This window comes from Theropithecus gelada, chromosome 4, assembly GCF_003255815.1.
Source record: "Theropithecus gelada isolate Dixy chromosome 4, Tgel_1.0, whole genome shotgun sequence".
NCBI classification, from domain to species: Eukaryota; Metazoa; Chordata; class Mammalia; order Primates; family Cercopithecidae; genus Theropithecus; species Theropithecus gelada.
In genome coordinates, this window is record NC_037671.1 from 104,221,172 (window position 1) to 104,246,763 (window position 25,592).

Consider the following 25,592-nt stretch of genomic DNA (forward strand, 5'->3'; position numbering starts at 1 on the left):
AACCCAAGTAACAATCTAGGGGAATCACAAAGTTTTCAGCAGTCTCCAGCTAGACTTTCTAAATTCTACGTAATAAGGATATGCAAGTCAGATTCTGTTCTAATAAATTTGAAGAGCTTATGTAAAGATTCTTCCAAATTCACATTGGAATTTAAATTTTTGAAATTTGGTTAAAATAACAGATTAAGAGGTACAACTTTTCTCTCCTTCCCTCCCCTCCCCTTTTTTCCCCTCCCCTCCACTTCTCTCCCCTCTCCTCCCCTCCCCTCCCCTTCTCTCCCCTTCCCTCTCTTTTCTTTTTTTTTGAGACAGGGTCTCTCTCTGTTACCCAGGCTGGAGTGCGGTGGTGCAATCTCGGCTCACTGCAACCTCCACCTCTCAAGTTCAAGTGATCCTTTCACCTCAGCCTCCCAAGTAGCTGGGACTACACGTGTGCACCACCATGCCCTAATTTTTTAATCTTTTTTTAGAGACTGGGTTTTGCCATGTTGCCTAGGCTGGTCTCAAACTCCTGACCTCAAGTGATACGCCTGCCTCGGCCTCCCAAAGTGCTGGGATTACAGACGTGAGCTACTGCACCCCACCAAGAGCTACAACTTGAACTGTTCACATAAAGAGATGTTTCTTTTTGTTGGAATAATAGGATTACCTTATTTATATTAAATTCATTATATATATATAAATGGTCCTGGGAAAATTGTCTATCTGTAGAGAAAGAGTAAGATTGGACCCTACCTTATACCATTTTTAAAGACATAAGGCAAAACTTTACAATATTAGAAGGAAATACAGGAGAATATATTCCTGTGATGTTAGGTTTGGGAAAGATCTTTTTAAAAGAAGGTACAAACAGTACAAACCATAAGGGATAAGATTAATAAAATTGGCTGCTCTAAAATTTAATCTTCTACCAGGCAAAGGTTTCAGTCAGACAGATAAAACCACTCAAAGTACCTATAGAAATTAGGGATGTATGCATTATACGTAATGTGGGAGTTGCAGGGGAATAGAAGAGTCAGTGGATTAGAGAAATAGTCATTAACCAGTCTTCAGAAGCACTGTGCTGGGGTTACAAATCAGAGCTTGCAGGGAATTCCAAAAGCCAGGCACATCTGACTATGAAAAGGGAACTGGAAGAGGGAGTTTCTGGAGAGGCCTATGGAAGCTGCTGCCTCCGAGTGGACCAGTGACAGGCTGCTGTTGGTCAGCAGGGCCAACAGTTGGGAAGACATGCTGAGCACAGGGCACCAGAGATAACAGCTGGGACCTGCTGGGCAGGTCTGTGTCTGTTACGAAGTCTGACCAGGTCCAAGAATAATGACTTATTCACTTCCAAATCTTGTACAAGTTTCTCTTTTGGTTGATTCTACCTCAGAAACATCCAGAGAAGGAGATTCTCTGAAATACAGGTGCTAGCCATAACCAAACTGATATTAAACAATGTAGCATCAATAATATAAATAAACTTAGAGTGGGAAAAGATATTTGTAATGCATGTAATTGATAAAGAATTAATATCCAAAAAGCACTGCAAATCAAAAAGAAAAAAAGCCTGATAGAAATGAACAAGTAAACAGTAATTCATAAAGAAAAGTATTCACTGAAAAAATGTGTGGCATTACTAACCTAATGAGACATCATTTCACTCACGTTGGACGAGCAGAAATTTCAGAGTCTGACAATACCAGCATTGTGAAGAATGTTCCACAATACTGGTGGGATTCTTGACACTACCACTTCATAGAGCAATTTGGCAATATCTGGTGGAAGATTGTTCATATCATTTTACTCCACTTCTGGGTAGACTTTTCCATGGCAGTGTTTTTCAAACTGTGGGTTGGGACCCACTGGTGGCTTTGAGATCTATTTGATGGGTTATGACCAGAGTTACTAATTTTAAAAAATGAAATAGAACAAAAATCATCAGCGTACATTGCATGTAGTAAGAGTAACTTGTTTCATAAACTTATGAGTTGTGGTGTGTGTATTTGTGTGAGTACTGAATCAAGATTCAAAATGTTTTCTCAATGTGGGTCATGGTCATTTTCACACAAAGAGAATTATACAAAAATGTTACTTATAGCATTGTTTGTAGTAGCAAAAAACTAGAAACAACCTAAATGTCTAAATGAGAATTTTTAAATTATAGTATATTCTTAGGATGATATGGCAGTTAAAGTGAACATATTAGAGCTACATCTCAAGGATAACTCCTTTTTTAAAAACCCCACTGTATTGTTGAATAAAAATGTAAGTTGCACAGAGTGTGTGAAATATTACTCCATCTATATTTTTTAAAACCATCAAATGATATTCTGTATTATGTATGGATACTTACATGTGTGGCAAAAATGTGAAAACATGATAAACCCTAAATTCATGCTAGTACTTACTCTCAAGAGGCAGAGAAGAGAATGGGATTGTGGGAGTATACAGATTATATTTAACCATTTGTTCAAATTATTTTGAATCCTTCAGTAGGATATTCATATATAATAGATTCCATACCTTATTATATTTATTTTTAGGTATTGTAGTTTTTGATGCTATTTTGAATGAATTTTTTTTCTTCAGTTTTAAATGGTTCTTGCATACTGTAGAGAAAAGCTGTGTAAAAATTTAGGGGAAAGTTTTGTCTCTTCTCCAAGAATTATACCTATTATTTTCTTTTCTTTTCTTAGGAATACACTTGAACTTCCTAAGCAGTGTTGAATGATGCTGATGAGAGCAAGCATTCTGTCTTCCAATTTAATAAAAATGGCTTTAATATTTCAAGTTTAGTTTGATGTTTGCTATTATTTTTCAGTAAATAATCATGTTTAAATTGCTTTCTTTTTCTTCTCGTTTACTCAGAGTTTTTAACCGTGGATGGCTGCTAAATTATTATATCAAAAATGTTTTCAGCATCTCTTGACATAATTTTGTAATTTTCTAGTATATTGATAAAGTGAGTTACATCTATAGATTTTGTGAAGTTAAAGCATTCTTACATTTCTGTGGGGAAGTGAGACCCTTTTTAGTCATTATTTGCTTATTCAGTTTCATAATATTTATCAGTCATACATGAACTAGGACTTTTTGTGTACTTTCGTCTTCAAGTTTTAGTAAGTTTGTTAAGATTATTCTAGTCTCATGAATTAGTGAGTTTTCTGTCTCTGTGTTGCTATATAGTTTAACATAATAAGAATTTAAGTAGTAGTCTCCTCTCAAGTGATGAATAATAGATTTCTTTCATGGGAAAAACATCACAACTTGTGTTTATATTTATTTACTTTATACCTTTTATTTTTATGTTTTGTAATGTATACTATTATGTACCTGATATATAAATACACACAAATATACATATAGTGGGATAGGTATTCAAAAAAAATTCTTACTAATAAGTGTGCATGATCAAAATAATTTAAAGCCCACAACTTTAAAAGGTAATAGAACTAAGCTATAAACACCAAAGCCCTTCACATTTTGCAGTTAAAAAAAATTGTCCAGAGCTTTCTCATATCTATTAGAGTTTTCTGTTTCCTTTTAGATCAGATATGGTATATTTTACTAATAAGTTATTTACTTCCATTGGATTTTCTAATTTGTGCAAAAATTTGAAATAAGATTTTCTTATTTAAATTTCCTCCTTATATGCAATTGGATTTTTTGTTTTTTTTTTTTTTTTGAGAGAGATACTCACTCTGGTTGCCCAGGCTGGAGCACAGTGGTGGAATCTTGGCTCACTGCAGCCTTGATCTCCTGGGCTCAGGTGATTCTCCCACCTCAGCCTCCTGAGCAGCTTGGATTACAGGCACACACCGACACAACCAATAATTTTTTTTTTTTAGTAGAGACAGGGTTTCACCATGTTGCCCAGGCTGTTCTTGAACTCCTGTGCTCAAGCAGTCCTCCCGCCTCAGCCTCCCAGAGTGCTGGGATTACAGGTGTGAGCCACCACACCTGGCCTACAATTGGATTTTAATAATTCCTAATGTTTTATGTTTTTATTTTATTTTTTTTCTCATTTAGGCATCTCATGAGTTTACCTTTTCAAATAATTACCTTTTATTCTATCTACAATTTTGTGTGTTTTTTGTTTCTTTCAGATCTCACTTGTATGTCTTCTTTGTTAATTTTGTTTTTTTTTTCTATTTTCATAAGTTGGATGCTTAATTTATCTTCAATCTTTATTTTTATAGGTAATAAGGATTTCAGGCCATAAATGTTCTTTTAGGAAAAACTTAATTGATTTGCACAGGTTTCAGTATGAAGTTCTAGGTGTTTTTGTTATTTTCTAGATAATTTGATATTTAGTTTTGATTTTCACCGTGCTGGCTACTCTGAAATCCAGTGCTGTTAAAGGGTTGTTGTTTATCATCTAACTGGAGGTATGTTGGTCATAAGTCTTTCAGGTGCAAGTTACACAAATGAACTCATCGTGGCTGAAGGTAGTTGTTCTCAGTGTCATTTTTGGACCAGCATTAGCATCACATGGGATCTTGTTTAAAATGCACACTCGAAGGCCTGACCCTAGACTTAACCTGGGGTGTTGAGCTCAGCTATTGTTTTTTTTTTTTTCTTCTTTTTTCCAACAAACCTCTGGGTAATTTTGATATACTCTAAGTTTGAGATCCCTTGGCTTGGTGTGGGAGGGTGATGTGGGAAGAAATTTGTTGAATCACATAGTTTATAATTCCAGGAATTAAAATAGTTCAGATATATCTGGATTTGAGTGCTCAATCCTACTGCCAAGAGGGATAGAATTCCCAGCAATTCTTTCAGAAGTTCAGAATTAATTTTGTTGATCTAGCCTAGAATGTGATAATCTGATTTGCTAGACATGAATCATTTGCCCACTCTATGCTGGGGAGTCAGGTGAACTCCCACTCCCATCTAAACCACAAGGATTAAAAGTAGGGGAAAAAGGATTCTCCAGTAGAAAAAGTGCCATTATGAGTAGAGGCACTGAATGAGGGGGTAGGCAAAAATAACTGATACACGTAAAATAGCACTGGATTACAGAGGAGCCGGTCTGTAAACTGTTACTGGTTTTCAAGAAGACAATGAGCTTGTACTATAATCTAAGTTAATATACCACTTGCTTCACTGGAAGGCCTTGCTACAAAAACAGTGTCACCTGTACTAAATATTCCTTTCTTCATGTGTTTAGAATTTTCCTGTGTTATTTGTTTATATGTTTCTTTATTTTTTTCCTTTTCTCCTGGAAATCTGGTTATACAGCTATTAGTGCTCCTAAAGTTTCATGTCTTTTCTCAGCGTTTTCATCTATTGTCTTGCTTTCTTTTGTAAGATCATTATTTTGAACATTTGAGTTCTTCTAGAACATCGACTGACTTCTCAGATGTGACTGTCTTCTTTCACTGGTTTTTTTATTTTTTTCTAGTTAGTTTCAAAATTTGAGATCATGTTTTTAGTTCCAGAGAGCCTTCTTTTCTGTCCTAAACTGGTTTATGTTAAAAATTCTCTTCAGATGTCAGTGGGAGCCAGGTTTTCTAAAAATGCAGTTCTCTCGCTCAGGTTACTTTGTCCCTATGAAATACTGGAGTTTTTCTCCCCTCTCATTGTGGTTTTTCTTCCCTTAACATGAGTACAGAGGTGACTTTTAGCCTCTTTTAAACAGAGACAAACCTCTGATTTATGGAAGTGATTTGTGATTTCTGCTCTTGTGAGCTGACAGTAAGCAAACTATCAAAGCCCAGCCCCTCTACTATGGGAGATGGGGGCTCAAGGATGGATAACCAAGGAAAGAACCTCTGAACTGTCCTCTGCTCACTGGAAGAATATATTCCATTTGCCAAAGGAACAAAAGAGTGAAAATACCTAGGAATAAAGTTTAATGAGAGATACACAGAATCTAAATGAAGAAAACTGAAACTGGCCAGGTGCGATGGCTCACGCCTATAATCCCAGCACTTTGGGAGACTGAGGCAGGTGGATCCCTTGAGGTCAGGAGTTTGAGACCAGCCTGGCAAACATGGTGAAACCCCATCTTTACTAAAATTACAAAAATTAGCCGGGCGTGGTGGCGCACGCCTGTAGTCCCAGCTACTCGAGAGCAACAGAGTGAGACACTCTGTCTCGGAAAAAAAAAAAAAAACCTAAAACTAAAACTATACAGAGTTAGTATAAAAGAAAACATGAGTAAAACTAAGCTCAGTATGAAGCCTATCCTGGGATATGTTTGTGTGTGTGTGTGTATATACTATTAAAAATGAAATCTTTCCTCCTTTTAGTTTTATAAACTTAATAAGATTGATAATTTTTAACCAGTTACTTTAAAAACTTCTTTTGTTGATTTTTTGTTTTGTTTTGTTTTTTAGAGACAGGGTCTCACTCTGTCACCCAAGCTGGAGTGCAGTGGCAGGATCTCAGCTTACTGCCGCCTCCCCTCCTGGGTTTCAAGCAATTATCCTGCCTGAGCCACTTATGTAGCTGGGATTACAGGTGTGCACCACCATGCCCTGCTAATTTTTGTATTTTTGGTAGAGATGGGGTTTCACCATGTTGCCTAGGCTAGTCTCAAACTCCTGAGTTCAAGCAATCTGCCCTCCTCAGCCTCCCAAAGTGCTGGGATTGCAGCCTCCCAAAGTGCTGCACCTGGCTCTTTTGTTGATTTTTAATAGTTTTTCAATATATTCATGGTTTTCAAGGTATGAAATATTTTTACCCACAAATAATAATAACTGTATCCTCTATGATAATTTGTGGTATATCCATTTTATTGTTTTTCCATTTTGTTTCTGCCTTTGTGTTTTACCTATTCAGTGATCAAATAATTACATTTTTCCTGTTTTCCTTGTATTAATTTTTAAATCCATCAAAAATTTTATTTGTTACTTTATAGAAAGATTAAGAAGCTCTGTTTTAAATTCCCCCTTACTCAGCATCTCTTGTTGAACTCTGTTGATTAGTGAAAGTTCTTCTGTTATTTGATGATTTCTTCCTTGTGTTACTGCTAATATGTATGTTTCAGGGCTCTCTACTTTTACAGCTTGTCCTACTCTTTCTCCCACTAGTTTTAATTTCTGTATTTTTGTAATACCTTTTAATTCCTCCAGAAGTAAACAAATCTCCCTTTATTACTGTTCTGAGGTATTATTATAGCCATTTTCATTTATTTTTAAAGATGAAGTTGAAAATCACTTTCTTCCCATCATTATCAACTCTCATTGGTATGTTGATAGGAATTCAAATTGTTTTATTCACGAAATACTTGTAGTACAGGAATCCCAGTTTTGCAGTTTGTAAATCCAAAGTATAGTACTATAAATAGAAATTTCAATTCCCACAGTGAAGATACAAATCTAATGATAGCTGATAAACTATTTCATATGACTTGATCTAATTTTTTTCATGCTCTAAAAATTGATTTAATATAGTCATTGGAAATTACTATTTTAGTTTTAAAAATATTTTCATTTCAGTAGTTTCAGGGGTACAAGTGGCTTTTGGTTACATGGTATAGTAGTGAAGCCTGACTACATGGTATAGTAGTGAAGCCTGACTACATTCGGGCAATGTACCTGTTGCCCGAATAGTGTACGTTACACCCAATGGAAATGATCTTAATGGTAACATTTTAAAGTTGTATTTCTAGTTGTTGGAATTTTTGGATCAAGTGCAATGACTCACATATGTAATCTCAGCTACTTGGCAAGCTGAGATGGGAGGAACACTTGAGCCCAGGAGTTCGAGACCAGCTCAGGCAATGTAGTGTGACCCTATCTCTTTGTTGTTGTTGTTGTTGTTTTGTTTGTTTTTGAGACAGTCTCACTCTGTCACCCAGGCTGGGGTGCAGTGGCGTGATCTCGGCTCACTGCAAGCTCCGCCTCCCGGGTTCACACCATTCTCCTGCCTCAGTCTCCCGAGTAGCTGGGACTACAGGCGCCCACTACCACGCCCAGCTAATTTTTTGTATTTTTAGTAGAGATGGGATTTCACCATGTTAACCAGGATGGTTTCGATCTCCTGACCTCATGATCTGCCTGCGTCGGCCTCCCAAAGTGCTGGGATTACAGGCGTGAGCCACCACGCCTGGCCGACCCTATCTCTTAAAAAAAAATGCATATGACATTTATAGCTACAAGTATATGTGCTATGAATAGTCTAAACTGTTAGGAGCAGTAATAGAAGCAGCAGGTAAATAATCACATCATAGATTAAGAAAAGTTTCAGAAATACCTGAAGGCACTATTTTCTTTTTATTCTATGTATATTTTATGTAGGTAAGCCTGTTTAAATCCTGAGTATTCCTAAATCCACTCACTTTATTTATTTAATAATAATAACTGTTATTATTTAATATGGAATACTTCATAAATTTGTATGTCTTTTTTTTTTTTTTTTTTTTTTTTGAGATGGAGTCTCGCTCTTGTCACCCAGACTGGAGTGCAGGGACACAATATTGGCTTACTGCAACCTTTGCCTCCTGGGTTCAAGTGATTCTCCTCCCTCAGCCTCCCGAGTAGCTGGGATAAAGACATGCACCACCTTGCCCCGCTAGTTTTTGTATTTTTAGTAGAGACGGGGTTTCACCATGTTGGCCAGGCTGGTGTCGAACTCCTGACCTCAAGTGATCCACCTGCCTCAGCCTCCCAAACTGCTGGGATTATAGGTGTGAGCCACCATGCCCAGCCCTGTATGTCATTCTTGTATAGGGGCCATACTAATCTTCTCTGTATTGTTCCAACTTTAGTATATGTGCTGGCAAAGCAAGCACCCACTCACTGTACATTAAAAGAGTTAACCATATCTGTACACACTTGGACAATGCTAAACCAGTTACTCATTTTTTGCCTTAGGAAGGAAGTCTGGGTGTGCTGTAGTGCATGGTTAGGCTGCTTTTCAAAGTCCAGTTGGTAGGATGCTGAGCAAAACCTTGCCAGAACTCAGAACTGTGAACTTTACCATGACTCTCCAAGTGATCAGTACATAATGTGCTTATCTAATAACACCTTTTTAAAAATTAAAACCCATCTTCTTTCATCACTATATGGTTTTTGTTCTATTTTTTCATGTGGCATTTTTATAGTTAGTAATTGTAACTAATACTAAATGATTTTACAATGTTTTAAAATCACTGTATATTTTTATATTATCAGGACAATGAATAGCCTCATAAATTTTCTTTAAAATTCTTTTTCTTTTAGACAGAGATCACCAAAATCTCTGAGAAATGTTGATTTCGGTACTTGGTTTTATTAGGAAGTTCAAGACACGATATAAAATGTAAGACTGTGTTTTACAAATGATGCTTTAAAAGGTATATAGGGCTAGGAGTGGTGGCTCGTGGCTGTAATCCCAGCACTTTGGGAAGCTGAGATGGGAGGATCACTTGAGACCAGGAGTTTGAGACCAGCCTAGACAACAAAGCAAGACCTTAGATTAAAAAAAAGAAAGAAAAGAAATGGTATATAGGATTCATGTAGACTAATAAGTAAATATATCTAAAAGGAAAAAAAAGTAGTTAATAAGGAGTAAAAGAAAAAGCTGAGGGCTGGGCACAGTGGCTCATGCCTGTAATCCCAGCACTTTGGAAGGCCCAGTCGGGTGGATCACAAGGTCAGGAGATCAAGACCAGCCTGGCCAACATGGTGAAACCCTATCTCTACTAAAAATACAAAAATTAACCAGGCATGGTGGCACGCACCTGTAATCCCAGTTACTCAGGAGGGTGAAGCAGGAGACTCATTTGAACCTGGGATGTGGAGGTTGCATTGAGCTGAGATCACGCCATTGCACTCCAGCCTGGGCGACAGAGTGAGACTCCATCTCAAAAAAAAAAGAAAAGAGGCCGGGCGCGGTGGCTCAAGCCTGTAATCCCAGCACTTTGGGAGGCCGAGACGGGCGGATCACGAGGTCAGGAGATCGAGACCATCCTGGCTAACACGGTGAAACCCCATCTCTACTACAAAATACAAAAAAACTAGCCGGGCGAGGTGGCGGGCGCCTGTAATCCCAGCCACTCGGGGCTGAGGCAGGAGAAGGGCGTGAACCCGTGAGGCGGAGCTTGCAGTGAGCTGAGATCGGGCCACTGCACTCCAGCCTGGGCGACAGAGCGAGACTCCGTCTCAAAAAAAAAAAAAAAAGAAAAGAAAAGAAAAGACAGAAAAAGAAAAAGCTGGGACAACTGGTTGTAATTGAATTGCTGAGGAATGTTGTATATTAGCTTGCTTTCCTTCTCTGGGGATTTTTTTTTTTTTTAAGTTTCAAAGAAATGTCTGCAATAGAAAGACCTATAATCTGAGTTCTTTTGAAGTGTAATCTCCATGAGAACAAGGACCTGATCTGCCTTATTCACTACTGTGTCATGAGTACAAAGTAACTACTTAGTTAATATTTATTAAAGTAGTTGTAATAACCCTGGGCAGTTATCTTTTCCTCTATCTAGTTTCTCATCTGTAAATTCTTTCATTTTACCAATTTTTGTTGAGTACCTGCCATGGACCAGGTACTGTTCTAGGCAATGAAGTTGGAGCAGAGAATGGGACATACAAGGGTCTTGCTGTCCTGGAGCACAGATTTTAGAATGTGAGGCAAATAAGTAAAAACAGATTTATTAATAAATGTATATAATGTGATGTCAGGTAGTGATAAATGCTGTGAAGAAAATTATAGCAGGGTAAGAGGACAGAGTAATAGTTGGAATGTTTTAGATTAAGTGATCAGGAAATGCCTGAAGAGGTGACAGCTGAGCAGAGACATGAATGAAGTAAGGGAACAAGCCTTGTAAAGATCTGGGGGAAGTGATTTTTATTCAAAAGGAAAACCTGTGCAAAGATTCTGAGGTATTAATGAATTGAGCATGTTTGAGGAGTGGCAGGCCAGCCAGTATGACTGAGTGAATTGATTGATGAGAAGAGAGGTCCAAGATTAGGGCTGAGAAATTGGCAGGGTCATGTAGACCATGGTTTATGAAGTTTGATTTTATTCTTGGTGAGATGGTGTCTTAGTCTATTTTGTGCTACTATAAAAGAATACCACTGATTAGGTAATTTATAATGAAAAAAAATTTTATTGGCTCACAGTTTTGGAGGCTGGCAGGCATGTGGCAAGTGCCCTCTTGCTGTATCATGATGGGAGAGCAAAGGGAGAAAAGGATACCAAACTTGTCCTTTTACAGGGAACCCATTCCTATAAGAACGAACCCATTTCCAGGATAATAACGTTAATCCATTCATAAGGACAGTGCCCCCATGACCCAAATACTTCCTATTAGGCCCTGCTTTCCAATACTGCTGCATTGAAGATCAGTTTTCTTATGTTTTGTTTCTTTAAGGAACGAGTCCTTTTTATGTAAGCTGTGGAATGCTTTGGCATAAAATTGTTTATAATATTCCTTTATGTCCTCTTAATGACTACAAGACACATACCAATATTCCCTTTTTCATTGCTCATAATGGCAATTGATTTCTTCTCTCTTGTTTCTTGATCATTCTAACTAGGAGTTTATTCATTTTTATTAATCCTTTCCAGCCAATTTTTGGCTTTGTTAATTTTTTTATATTGTTTTCTATTTCATTGGTTTCTGCTCTTAATTACTTAATTTACTTTATTTACTTTTGGTTTATTTTTCTCTTTTTCTAGCTTCTTTAGGTAAAAACTTAGACCATTGATTTTTAAACCTTCTTTTCTAACATAAACAGATAAACTTTTAAATTTTCCCCTAAACACTGCTTTAGCTGCATTTCGCAAATTTTATTTTGTTTTCATTTTTATTTTCCTTGTGATTTCTTCTTTGATCTAAGTGTTATTTAAAAGTATATTGTATTATTAAAATATTTTGGAATTTCTATATATCTTATTTATTTCTAACTTAATTCTGTTGTGGTCAGAAAATGTGTGTATTCTGTAAGATTTTCACGTTGTGAAATTTACTGACTTTTTTGTCCCAAGATATGTTCTATCCTAGACAGTGGCTCATGTGCACCTGCAAAGAATGAATATTCTGCCGATGTTGAGTGCATGGTTCTCTAGTGTTAATTAGATAATGGTGGTTGATAGTGTAGCCCAAATCGATGTCTTTATGGCGTGTGTGTGTGTGTGCACTCATAAACTTACTTGTTACTGGAAAGGAATGTTAAATTTCAACTATGATTGTGGATTTCTCTGTTTCTTCTATGAGTGCTAACAGTGTTTGCTTCATGTGCTTTGAAACTGCATTAACAGCAGATTCATTGCATTCATATTGGGAATATTATGTCTTCCTGATGAATTGACCCTTTATGTTTATGAAATGTCCCACCTCCCCTGTAATATCCTTTGTCTGACACTGATACAGCCACACCAACTTTTTATGGTTGTTTGTATGGTGTGTATGTGGGTGTGTATATGTGTGTGTGTGTGTGTGTGTGTGTATTTTGAGATGGTGTTTCGCTCCTGTCGCCCAGGCTGGAGTGCAGTGGCACAATCTTGGCCCACTGCAACCTCTGCCTCCTAGGTTCAAGTAATTCTGCCTCAGCTTACCATACTCGGGATTACAGGCTGGGATTACAGGCACCTGCCACCATGCCTGGCTAATTTCTATATTTTTAGTAGAGACAGGGTTTCACCATGTTGGCCACACTGGTCTCGAACACCTGATCTCAGGTGATCCACCCGCCGCGGCCTCCCAAAGTACTGGGATTATAGGCGTGAGACACTGCACCCGGCCTACTGTTTGTTTCCTTTTAATTTCAACATATCTGTGACTTATATTTAAAATGTGTCTCTTGCAGTCAAGATATAATTAGTGTGTGTGTTTTTAAATCAAACCTGATGATCTGTACCTTTTAATTGGGATTTGAGACCATTTGTACTTAATGTAATTATTGATATGGTTAGATGCAGGTCTGCCATTTTGCTGTTTTCTCTTTTTCTCATTTGGTTTTGTTTGTATTTGTTTTCTGCCATCTTTTTGGTCAGTATTGTTTCATTTGCTATAAAATGTAAAAAGGTAATACAATGTAACAATGCTATAATTGTTTTTGTTTGTATGTTTTCTGCAATCTTTTTGGTTAATATTGTTTCATTTGCTATAAAATGTAACAATGCTACCAAAATTTAATTCCATTCACCACCACCCTGGTGTCATTCTTGGTGCTATTATGTCATACATTTTTTATTTTGACATAATTTGTAAGTCCCACAATTCAGTATTATTACTTTTGCTTTAAATAGATAGCATTTCCTGTACACATCTCTCATTTCTAGTTTTATTTATTAGTTTCTGTAGACCTGTCTTTATCCCCATTTCACCTTGCTTTTATGGACAAAATGTCTTGGAGACAGTAGGGGATGATGAAAAAAAGGTGAACCCACAGGTACCGGAATGGGACTGACTGATTCTGTGGAGGGAGTGGGAGAGTGACAACCTGAAACCTGGAGAGCAGTCAACTTAGGTCCTAGGAACTCTGAGGAATGGAGGGGCATTGATCACCTTTTGTCCTATCCCCGTGCCCCAGGGGACTTCTTGCCACTTTGGGGTGCCCCCTGTTGGGGAGTCATACACCCGAGGTGCAAACCAGTGAGTTTCCATGAGTTTACATTTTTCTTGAATGTGAACATCTTTTTTTTAAATTTTATTTATTGATTTATTTATTTTAGCATTTCTTCCTGTGAAGTCTGCTGGCCAAAAATTCACTCAGATATCTTTATTTTGCTCTCATTTTTAAAAGGTATTTTTAATAGATTTAGAATTCTCAATTGAAAGGTTTTTTTAACTACTTTTAAGATGTCCCCTTGTCAACTGGTCTTCATTATTTCTGAGAGGATGTTATATATTATTCATTTATTTGTTCCATAGTATAAAATGTATCTTTTTTCTTACTCCTTTATTTGGGCTTTAAGTAGCTGAATTATGATGTGCCAAAGTGTGGGGTTTTGGGGCATTTATTTGTATTTATTATGTTTTGGGTTCTCTGAGCTTTTTGGATTTGTTGATCCACAATGTTTTTCATAAAACTGGGGAAATGTTTGGCCATCATTTCTTCGTGTGTTTTTTATTCTGCTCCATTCTTCTTCGTCTGAGATTCTAATTACATATATGTATATATCAGACCATTTCATATTGTCCCTCATGTCACTATGAATAACAGTATCTTAAAAAGAAAATAAAGAACTGTAAAATATGAATAGATTCATATTTAGAACTGTAAAATTCAACTCAGGGTTTCTAAAGCAGTTGGAATTCATGGGACAGGATGCTGGGGAGAAGAGATCTGTGCAAAGGAGAACTCCTGTACCTCTCCCTCCTTAGTCTTGATTAAGGGCCAGGTTGCATGTGCACAGGTTGAGGCCCTTCAAAGCACAGCAGCAGGCTTTGTTGTCTGGCAGAGAGATAAGCAAAAATATCTTCATATTTATTATATTCAAATTTCTTTATTTTCTTTGATTCAGTTTGTGCTATTTCTTTATAATCTGCTTTTTAAGTTCACTACATTTTTCTTCAGTTTCTAAGTTACTGTTATTCAATCCATGGATATTTTCATTTTAGATACTGTAGTTTTCAGTTCTAATATTCCTGGTTGTTGTTGTTTTAATAGTCTGTCTTTCTTCCTTCCCTGTTTCCTTCAGACAGGGTCTTCCTTCCAGCCCCAGCCGGAGTGCAGTGGCATGATCATGGCTCACTGCAGTCTCAACCTCCCAGGTTCAAGCAGTCCTCCCATCTCAGCCTCCTGAGTATGTGCACGCCACCATGCCTGGCTTTTTTTTTTTTTTTTTTTTTTGGTAGAGACAGGATTTCGCCATGTTGCCCAGGCTGGTCTGAACTCCTGGGCTCAAGCAGTCCTCCCAAGGTGCTGGAATTACAAGCATGAGCCACTGTGCCCAGTCTCTGTTCTTATTATTTTTCTACTACTATTCCTCATTTGTTCATTCATTATGTCCATCTTTTCTTTTAAGTTGTTGAGCATATTTATGATAGCTATTTTGAGTTATTTCCTGCTGTTTCTCACATTTGGGTCTTTTTAAGATCTTGACTACTTTTTTCCTTAAATATGAGTCACTTTTTCCTGCTGCTCTTCATGCCTAGTAATTTTTTTATTGTATGTAGAATGTTGGGCTGATAGATTGTAGGGAGTCCGAGTCATTTGTCTTCTCTACAAGATGTTGACTTTTGTTCTGGTAGACAGTTTTTGCTCTACGAGTTTTGTTTTTATTCTAGATAATGGTAGATCTATTTTCATGTTTTGCTTAGTCCTAGAATGCAGTCATAAGGTACATAGAGTATAATCCTTATTCCTAAGTCATGAGTTTACTAGGATCTCAAGTGAAATGCCTGTGTTTCTTGATTTAAAATCCAGTGTGGTTTCTTTACTTCTCGCTAGGCCAGAACTCCAGTATCTCCCAGCATTTTGTGGCCTTGGATATTTTTGCTTATCTCTCTGCCAAACAACAAAGTCTGCTGCTGTGTTTTGAAGGGTCTCAAGCTGCACACATGCAACCTGGTCTTTAATTAAGAATGAGGGAAAGGTACAGGATTTGTACAGATCTCTTCTCTCCAGTATCCTGTCCCATGAATTCCAACTGCTTTAGAAGCTCTGAGCTGAAATTTATGCCTTTATGGCTCACTGAGATCACTGCTGTGCTTGCGTTTCATTGTCTTCTTGCCCCTTAGTCCCAAAAGTCTACCCAGGCAGAAAGCTAGGGCAAACATCTGGGCTTACTTTGAGTGTTTCCCTTCTATCAAGCACTACAGTTTTTTTACTACCTATTGTCCTGTCCAGTGACAATAAACAGTTGCCTCATATCTTTCCCAGTGTTAAAGCTGTAGACTGCAGAAGAGTAAGTCTAAGTCTATCATATTCAGAAGCCCACTGAACCTATACACAGTATTCATAACTTTTTTGTAATACAGAGATAAAATATCTGTACTGTAAAAACTACATGTAGAAATTTATTTTGGGGTTGCAAGTTGTTTTACAGCCTGACTGTGGTACCATTTCCAGAGATAATTTATTTATTACCTCTTGTATTAGTTTTTGTTTTCCAATCCATCAGCTATTCCCCATCACCTATTAAAGGATCTGGTCTCTAAAGTCTTTTTATATGCGTGACACTGAATTTATGTCTCAGCATGAGGTTGAATTAAAATAGATGTGGTATGTTTTCTGCTACACATCATCACTATCATCTGCCATCTGACAGCATAGGAAATTATTTGGCTCCTACACTTATACCTAACATGTAGCTCATTTGAAGAGTGTTATATTTCTCATTTTTGCAGTGTTGAGTGTTTAATTTGCCGTGACATGTTATGCTGCTTCAATCAAGGTGATTTTTCTTCCTCTTTCTATATATGTATATTACTCAGGATAATTTTTATCTTGGTATACCCATGTACCTCTTCTTTCATTTTCTTTTACTTGTATGGAATGGCTTAAAGTCAATTTATTTATCATAGATAAGTACAAGCATTGTTATTTTACTGTATTCTTGTGTAGTTTTACCACTACATTTTAAAATTGAAGTATGTATTGGTTTACTATAAATTACTTTTTTCTATATATTATGGTTAAGGAATGTAGATAGTTTAAATTATATGTATATAGAGATTACTTTAAATTTATTTCAGTATAAGAATAGGGACATTACAAAAATATTTATTATAAAAAGGAAATATTGACCTAGTAGTGTTAAGAAGTGTTGCTTTAAACAAATTAAAACATACTTATTTTATAGTCTGAATCTGAGCAATTCAATATCTGAACACTTTGGATCTAATTGTACTGGCTGTAGTTCTTGGTCCCTTATTTATTTAATTATTTTGTCTTCTGTGATTTTTTTAACCAGAAATTCATATTTCTTGAACTTGTGTCTACAGGAATTTTTTGACTTCTGGCTTGAAAGTGCATTTTCTCTGAGGCGGGTATGTGTTTATTTTATCATGTGCCTAGAGGTACTTGTACCAACTGGGAACCATTTAAAAAGAAATTCTCAGCTTGAGTTGTAGCCCCACATGAGCTGCAACACCGTATAGCATCTGGCTGGTGATATCAGTTCTCAAGGGGGAGATCGTTTTCTCTTCCTCCCACCACATAGTTGGGAGCAGAAAAGTTATCTTGCCTTTTCCCGTCTTTGAGGTAACTACTTTTCATTGATCTTTACATTTGAGTATAATTTTGGGTGGAGGTTCCAGCTTTCTGTGGGACAGGATCTCCTGTTAGACTCCTAATTCTGGACAGATCTTAGGCTTTGTTTTCTAACTCCTCTGCTGCATCATCCAATTTACAAGGTGAAAGCTTCAGATTGTTGCTAGTGTTTTGTAGATGTCTCCAGAATGAGAGGCTATTTCAGTGCTCCACTTACCTCCCTAGTTTTCTGTTTTCACTTTGTTTTTGGCTTCTGAGCATCACTGACTTTTCAGTGCCATCAGCAAAGCAGTTCAAAGGATGCTTTAGAAATGTTTTTTCCAGCATTTAGTTGTTTTTAAGTGGTATGGTTGTTCAGAGTATTTTATATGCTACTTTGAAGGAAATGAAGTGTATTTTTGTATGTAATGTAATTATGTTAAATATATAATGTAATTTTAATGTGTGGCTGTTGCTTTTTAAAATTTGCGCTTTTCCTCCTGTGGATATTTTAAAAGTATTTGTGCCATTTTTCTTTCTCTTTTTGTGAATTGCCTGTTCATGTCCATTGTCTGTTTTTCTGTTGGACTCTGGTGATTTTCAAAAGAATATATAGTACATGGTTTTGGAAAGGGCTGCTTTTCTGAGGAAATGAGTCCCTTAGGAAGATCTGTTTCCTAAGATATGCTTGTCTGACTTTGAGGAAGTTTGATACTGGCGCTATGGTTTAATTTTAGTTCCTTAATTCTTTTGTATTCATTTTATGTTCTATCTGTGGCCTCTTACTATCTCCTACTTGCTAAATCCAGCAGCCTATTTTAATACCTCATCTTGTTTGATCTGTCTATTAGCTACTTTCTCGAATGCGAAACTGTGTATATATATTTTTTTAAACTAGGGAAGTATCTCTTTTCTTGTCTTCCTTCTACTTTTCTGACTGTTCCTTCTTAGAACTTCTAACTGGTTGCTCCACCTGAAAGTTATTAAATAGTGGATTTCCTGAAAGCTTTGGCTGCAGTTATTGTTTCCTCTTCACATTTTGCTAGGTGATCTCTGAGCTTTAGCTACTGTGTGTTCTTTCAGTGATGTCTCCCAAGTCTGTGACTTCAACCTTAGCATCTCTCTTCAAGTTTCAGACTCGCTGTGTCTCCAGAGATGCACATCCACATGTGGTTAACTTGTAGTTTTTCCATTACTATTTTATTGAAAAATCCTTATAGTGGTAATTGAAGCTAAGTAAGACTTGACAAAAAAATTGATTAGATGAAGGGAGATTGAACTGTGTGGTAGTTTTGCCCAGAAGATGAAGCTTCTGCCATAGAGTTAGTTACATTATAGCTCAGTGGGTGCCTGTTACAATGAAATATTACTAAAATGTATGACAATACTATTTGGCCCAAAAAGTATGGCAGATAGGAATTCATGTTTTTATTGCATTTGACACTAATTATTTTGCATTTCTTCCACTTTAATGATGCTGCCCTTTAGTACTAAATATTATTTTTTCATCCTTACATTCCAGCATCTTATAATATTTTCCCTTTTCATTCTCTGTATTCTAATGTTACTCTATTTCTTTTTTTTTTTTTAAGACAGAGTTTTGTTCTTGTTGCCCAGGCTGGGGTGCGATGGCGCAATCTCAGCTCACCGCAACCTCTACCTCCCCGGTTCAAGTGATTCTCCTGCCTCAGCCTCCTGAGTAGCTGGGATCACAGACATGCGCCACTACAGCTGGCTAATTTTGTATTTTTAGTAGAGACGGGGCTTCTCCATGTTAGTCAGGCTGGTCTCCAACTCCCGACCTCAGGTGATCCACCTGCCTCGGCCTCCCAGAGTGCTGGGATTACAGGCGTGAGCCACTGTGCCTGGCCTTTTACTCTTATTTTTTAATAATACAAGGTGAAGATGACTGATTTGCTAATTCATTTTTTTTGTTTCTTTGTTGAGATAGGGTCTCGCTTTTTTGCCCAGGCTGGAGTGCAGTGGCGTGATCATGGCTCACTGCAGCCTCAACCTACTGGGCTCAAGCGATCTGCCCACCTCTGCCTCCCAAAGTTGTTGAGATTATAAGAGTGAGCCACTGTGCTTGACCTATAATTAAGTTTTTGTTTGTTCGTTTCATTTATATTGTCCACAGTAATATAAATATGGTCACAGTGGTTGGTGACTGAGTGGTACAAGCAGACTGATAGATGCACCTGGAGTATCAGTTACCGTGACTGATCTGTGACATGCCTTGAAGGCTAGAGATCAAGAATCTACTCCCAAATAGACAGAAAGCTGAGATGACTTCATGGTTTAGGAGAGTTAACTTCCAGTAAGCATGATGTTTTAAAGTCCAGAATATAGTGACTTTTTCAATAGTGCCTTTTCCATTTCTTTGAACCAACCAGGCATTATACCAGTAAACACCGTGAATGCAGTGATAAATGTAGAACTTATTGGAAGAGATTTGGAAACTAGGAGTGGGTCTAAATAAACTGGAAGAGATGAGCTGAGTTTGAGATTACAAGGAAACATAAAAGTGGGAATAATTTGTGAGTGATCAGACTAAAGAAAGTAGTTTGTATATAGGAAGTTGATTAATTTTTCAAAAGGGAGTTGGTAGACAAATGTAAGTCTAGATTTTGGTGACTCTCGAAAGGTACTGAGAACAAGATAGGAAAATAATATCAGTAAGGTAGAAAGAAAACTAATTTAATGTTCTGAAAACCAGATGAAAGAATAGTCCCTAGAATATAGGAATAGTCGGCAAATTCCCAGTACTTAAAACTGTACTACACAAAGATAGTCTACTTTATCATTTTCTTTATCTGCAACTTTTGTGATAGAATTTATATAAACTAAGTTGCCCTGCAATTTGATTTTTAGGGACTCCAAGGGATAAAGCAGAAAAATATTAAATATTTAGACATTGAACTACATACAGGAAGAAATGCATGGCATCTGCAACAAAGCAAATTAATTTACTAATATCTCATCAAAATGGAAGAGTAGGAGATGGTCAAGAAAATCCCAGTAGACAAGCAATGGAAAATAGAAATTAATTATAGAGCATTCATAAGATATACATATATAGTATCATTGTTGGGCTATTTAGTTTGATCTCTGTAGGATTCTTGTAAAGAGAAAAATATTTTAAGCTGCTTCTGTTATTTTTGCTCTTGCTCCCCCCACCCCACCCCCCAGTTCATGAGGGCTTCAATTCGTCTACCATGAATTGTCTTACCACTAGTAGAGAAATTTCACCTACCATTTATATACGAAGCGTTATAGTTGACAAAACATTTTAAAATATGTATCTCATTTAAGACCAACAGCAACCAAATGAAGTAAGTGGAAATTATGTTCATCTTTAAAAATGAATTCTTGAAGTATGAAGCTTACTTATAGATGAGGAAACCCAGAGAGATTAGGTGATTTTATCATGGACCACCACCTGAGTTACAGGCTGAAATCCTGGATTCCCTTTTATATTAGATTTGAGGTCATGAACAATGTGTACATAAACTTTGAAACTTAGGGTTTTTTTCCTACTGTAAGATCAAAGTTTAAAAAATGTTAAATTGTAAAATATATTTAATATTCTGCTTAGTAGTCTTTGTTTCCATTTTCTTTTCCAAGCCAGCCAACTTGCCTTCCTAAACATGTCCTCTGCTTTTCTACTTTGGTGTCATACTCAGGCCATTTATTTGCCTGGCATATTTTCTTTCCCATCTCTGCATCTGTTTAAACCTTACTCGTTTTTATTTTTATTTTAATGTAATTATTTATTTTAGACAGGAATCTTTTCTTAAATGGTACTGCTCCTTGCGAAGCAGGGCTGACTCCGAGGCAGGGCTCTCAGAGTCAGCCTAAACCTTACTCATTTTAAAATAACTTTTAAGTACGATGTTGCAGCCAGGCCAACTCTTTTACAAAGTCATCCCTCTCACTCTCAGTAATTATACTTTTGTTATTGTTCTGTTCTGTTTTGTTTTGTTTTTGATTATGTCATTTTTGGAAAAGACGTAACACTTTCTATCTTACAGCATTTAACAAAGTCTACATTTATTAGCTATTGCTATACAGGAAGAACAGTCATCAGCAACAGTTATCATTTGAACCAATGGACTGTTTAAAATATATTTTTAAGTGATATTACAAATAATTTACAAATATGTAAATCAAAGCCTGCTTTAAAAACTGCATTGGAAATTAGCAAGAATTTAACAAACTCAAATTTTTCTTGCATGTATTTCTGGTGTGAAGATACTCATTTTCATAATGGGTGATTTCAGTTGAATGCAAGTAATTGTGCATGGATGACCCTGGAACATACCTATTTTGTAAATACTGATTCAGTTTTCAAATACATTTCTAAGAGGTTCCAGCTTATTGCTCCTGGTGGTTCTTGCATTTACATCCTCAAAATGAAATACTTTTGAAAGTTTTCATGGCTCGTAATTTTGTTAGAAGGTGGTCATTTTCTTTAGCCGATGATAGCAAAACATTTTCATTTTTAGACATTGATTAGAATGATATATTCAATTGATTTTTTCATTTCTATGCTATTTCCTTTCAGTCAGTGCCTTAAGCATTTGTCCACTTATGAGCCATATTTCTTATGTACAGTTTCTTATGTAAATTTCTTAGTACAGACCTCATAAAAGATAAAATACTGTCACGTGTTCTTTTAGTAAAAATTTTTGTCCAAAAATATTGCATGATGACATCCTGTGGAATGACTGACTGGGTAGCAGATTTCCTTTTTGTCCTTAGAAATAATATTGTTTACTCATTGATTTAGTGAATATTTATTTGTTTGTCTTATATAAAGGCTCATACTCTGAGATTTAGTTTATACAATTTTATCATTATCATTAGAGTCTAGAGTACTGCTAGCTATCTTTTTGTATTTATGTTCTTATTCATCTTCTCTCTGCTATTATGGACAGAAATGAAAATTTCTGAATTCTCAGCTGCGTTCAATGTAAGGTTAAAAAGAAAAAGATTATAAAAAACACTGTCCCAATGTCTTTGGTACATTCTTGGAACATCAGGCAATACTTTAAGCAAAGCTGAGAAGGGTGGATCACTTGAGGTCAGGAGTTACAAGACCAGCCTGGCCAACATGGTAAAACCCCATCTCTACTAAAAATACAACAATTAGCTGGGCATGGTGGCGCATGCCTGTAATCCCAGCTACTCGAGAAGCTGAGGCATGAGGATTGCTTGAACCTGGGAGGCGGAGGTTGCAGTGAGCCGAGATCGCACCACTGCACTCCCGCGACAGAGCAAGACTCCATCTCAAAATAAAAGTAAGAAAAGTAAAGTAAAGGATAGTAAAATAGCGATGATTTATTTCTCTATTGTATCATCACTTGCCGGGCACAGTGGCACATGTCTACTTGAAAGGATCATTTGAGGCCAGGTGTTTGAGGCCGCACTGTGCTACAGTCACGCCTATGAATAACCCCTGCAATCCAGCCTGGGCAACATAGTCAGACTCAGTCTTTAAAAAAATTTTTTTTCCAAATAATATTTTCCAATATGTCTTATTAAATATAATAGTTATAATAATAATTATATTCTAATTATTTTATCTTTTTGTGTAGTTGGAAATAAGTCCCAATACTATAAAAGGTCAAAATGTTTCAGGATATAGGAAAAACAAAATCACTGAGAAGAAACAAAAAAACTAAAATTGGGTCCAGTAACTCAGTGTTAAAGCTAGTTGGTGATCTAGAAGTCTTTGTGCCTAAAAGTGCTTGTAAATGTTTATTGCATCTCATGTAGTGGCTCTGTGGTGCATATTTACTGTATGTTAAAGGATAATTTTTTTTAAATGCAGCATTATGATTTTTATGCAAATATCAGATGAACAAGTGTTAAAGAATTTATTTAACTCAGTTCAGTAAGAGAACCAAATGTTGTAACTTGTTCAAAGGAGAATCAAAGAACAGACATATTTGTAGATCGGGTATATTGACATGAATATGCAAATGAAACCCAAACTGGCTTCTTCCACAGTGGGCAAGGGAAATCAATTGACTCTCCACCCTCCAGGGTAGAATTTGCCCCTCTGTAGAGAAAAATGACGTTGTATTTCTGTCAGTCATGGAAAGAGCTGTAAAATAACCCTCTTAGAATCAGATAATCCAGAAGCTGGGTTCCAGATGTTTTCTACTGAAGCACAGCTTTCCCCCACACATATATTGCATTCATTCAAATTACATGTCAAACACATAAAGAGAACTTTACATTCAGAGTGATAAATAACACTGCCATTTGTAGCTATCATATTTTCAAATGTTTATTTTCTGAAATAAATATATTTTTTGAATAAAAGGCTCAAGTATTGCCCAAGCAAATTTACCTCCTTTTTATCACACCAGTCAGGATATCATTCAATATTTTTTAAAGAAAAATCTAGAAAAAAATACTAGTGGCTTTGTTTCTCTTGTTCCACTAAGAGAATAAGCCAAGTTCTTCATGAAAAGTTCCTCCAGCCAAATCTAGAGGGTGACCAAAGGAGATGAAAACTCATCATTCAAATACTTAAGGAACTGTACTCATAACAAAGCTATTTTTTGGCTTACAGAATATGTGCAAATAAATCTGTTAACATGTAGAATCTAGCCCTAATGATTAGAAGTTATTAAGAGTATTTGGACTTTTATAAACAATCTGTTCTATCCGGGAATTCAACTGCTCTTCCCATACTTACCTTCAAATTTTACCTCCACTAGTGGCTATGTATTCACAGGGTCACAGCCTTGAAATGTTCAAATAGGAAGATAAGATCCCTTAAGGGATCTGTGATCAGAGAAAAGACCTGTAGGGCTGTCTTAGCAGCTTGACCATCAGGCTTTAGTCATAGAAAGATTATGACATGAAGGGCACCCTCAATCAGCAAGGAGGAGGAAAGGAAGTAGCCATGAAGCAAAGAACATTGTCTTGAGCTCTAATTTTTAAAGTAAGACCTACACAAGATAATATCACAGTTTACAGAGGTTATCTGAACATGGTAGCAATTTTCCTTGTTTAATTTTTACTTACGTACATGGTAAACAATTGAAGAACTGCTGATTCTTGACAAAAGGCAATATGTAGTCTGTCACTAGAAGACCAATTGGACTGGAGGGAGAAATGGACAGAGGTCGTTTACTTCTCATTTATACTTCATCATTTTCCTCAGCGGTAGCTGGTGCTGGAATGGGAGATCAAACTTATCGATCATTAGAAGCCTTTCCTTTCTGACTTGAGCAAAATGGTTTTAACTCCTTCTGATTGCTGTGTAGCTGTAGAGACAGGTGATGGCTTGGGACAGTCTTCTTTTGACTCTCGCACATGAATTCGTACTGAGAACACATTTTGGTTAAATCATACCAGGCACTGTGTTCTAAGACCACTGGCCCTCTATAAATACTTTTAATGCTATTAATATAAACATTGTCAAAATGGACAGATTATTAATATTTCTTACTAATTCAATAATGTAGTAATAATTCAGGGGGCTGGGGGTATTCTGGCTCACAGCTGTAATCCCAGCACTTTGGAAGGCCAAGGTAGGTGGATCACTTGAGCCGAGCCTAGAAGTTCGAGACTAGCCTAGTCAACATAGTGAGACCTCGTCTCTACTAAAATTACAAAAATTAGCCCAGGCATGGTGGCACACACCTGTAGTCCCAGCTACTTGGGAGGCTGAGGCAAGAGGATCACTTGAGCCGAGGAGCTCTAGGCTGTAGTGAGCTGTGATGGTGCCATTGCACTCCAGTCTGGGTGATAGAGCAAGACCCTGTCTCAAAAAATAATTAGGTAGTAAGTAGGAGGTGCTAGTAATTCAGTAGTAAGTCAGTCATACAGCAACAGAGAGGTGTTTTAACATTCTGTCTTCATAAAAACTGAGATTCTACCAGGATTATTAGTTGCATCAAAGGTAACTCAGTCATAGATAACTTCAAAGTTTTGAGTAACCCAGAAGATATTTACTTTGCTAAAATTAGGGTAACATCTTTTAATCTAGCGCCCTTTTGCCCCTGGCTTGCAAACAACCAGTATAAATTTGAAGCTGTTATCTAATCTTCTATGTACAGTAGATCAGTCATGCCAACAAAATTGATTCTTGACTTCTATACGTCTTTCTTTCCTTTGGAATTTCTCATGTTCTCTGTTCCTTCTGTGTTTTAATGGAGAAGTGTATGTGATAAAATGTGTGCTAGTCACTATTTTGTAGTCCTTATTTTGTGTACTAAGGTATTTTTAATATGGTATTAAAATTCTTGTATATATTGTTCGGACATTTACATCTACTTCTCTAGATAACAAATTGTTGCCTCACTTATCAGGTAACCATGATGAAATTCTTCTTTTAAAATTTCTTGTGCTCTGGTCAAATGGCCTAATAGTAAAGACATTTTATATATATATATGAATAAAATAATATTCATATATATATGAATAAAAGGCTCAACATATATATACACACACATACACACACACGAAAGATACAACTTTAGAATGACTTACAAAATAATGTTATATTAATAGATAAAA

The 25,592-nt window shown here is 36.5% G+C and overlaps 1 protein-coding gene and 1 non-coding gene across 3 annotated transcripts in view; one reads left to right on the forward strand and one right to left on the reverse strand.

Moving 5' to 3' along the window:
- LIN28B (lin-28 homolog B) overlaps nucleotides 1-25,592 on the forward strand; it is a 140,148-nt gene that overhangs the window by 97,695 nt on the left and 16,861 nt on the right. The gene's annotated exons all lie outside the window — the stretch shown is intronic.
- LOC112623913 lies at nucleotides 8,617-8,725 on the reverse strand. The gene has a single exon (XR_003119266.1). It is a non-coding gene; the product is annotated as a U6 spliceosomal RNA (small nuclear RNA).